Raw genomic sequence first — 667 nt, forward strand, 5'->3', positions numbered from 1 at the left:
GGGCGCCTCCGGGAGGCCGGCGGCCGACGGCCGAGCGGGCGCGCGGAGGAGGTGGAGCCCCGGTGGCGGGAAGCAGAGGTCGGGAGGGCTGACCTGGGACGCTCGCGGCCCGCTCGGAGTTCGGGGCTCTCGGAAGCTTGTCTGGTGGGGGACGTGTGAGGCGGACGGGCTGGAAAAATGGCTAATTGCTCGGAGAAATTGCTGGTTTCTCCTCCAGACGTAGCTCTAGAAGCCGAGGCAAAGTTTTACGAAGGGGCACAACGTGGGCTTGCTCATTCTTGTGTCTTCGCCCGAGATCGCACCCTACGACCTTAGCCGCCTCACAAGACTTTTTTCAAAGCTGCAGTATCGGAAGTTGGCAACGGGACGTTCTCAAGCTGTGGTTCTCGGGCTTCTGGCCTCTCAGTCATCCAGGGTACAGGCTAGAAACACAGATCGGAGTTTCTGACAGTGAAAACCCAGAAAAAATGGGAGCTGGGAGTGGGGTCTTACAGATTTACCAGTACCTGCGTGACTCGTGTGAGTTTATGAGTCTCATTTAAAAAAAAAAACAAAAACTTGTAAATACACCAAAGCTTAACTTTTTCTTTCTTCAAAAGGAAACGATTGCCAAGGAAAACTCAGTGCAGCAGTGCTTGAGTAATTTAAGGTAAATATTGAAGCGAAT

The sequence above is a fragment of the Microtus ochrogaster genome, linkage group LG1 (genome assembly GCF_000317375.1).
Source record: "Microtus ochrogaster isolate Prairie Vole_2 linkage group LG1, MicOch1.0, whole genome shotgun sequence".
Lineage (NCBI taxonomy): Eukaryota > Metazoa > Chordata > Mammalia > Rodentia > Cricetidae > Microtus > Microtus ochrogaster.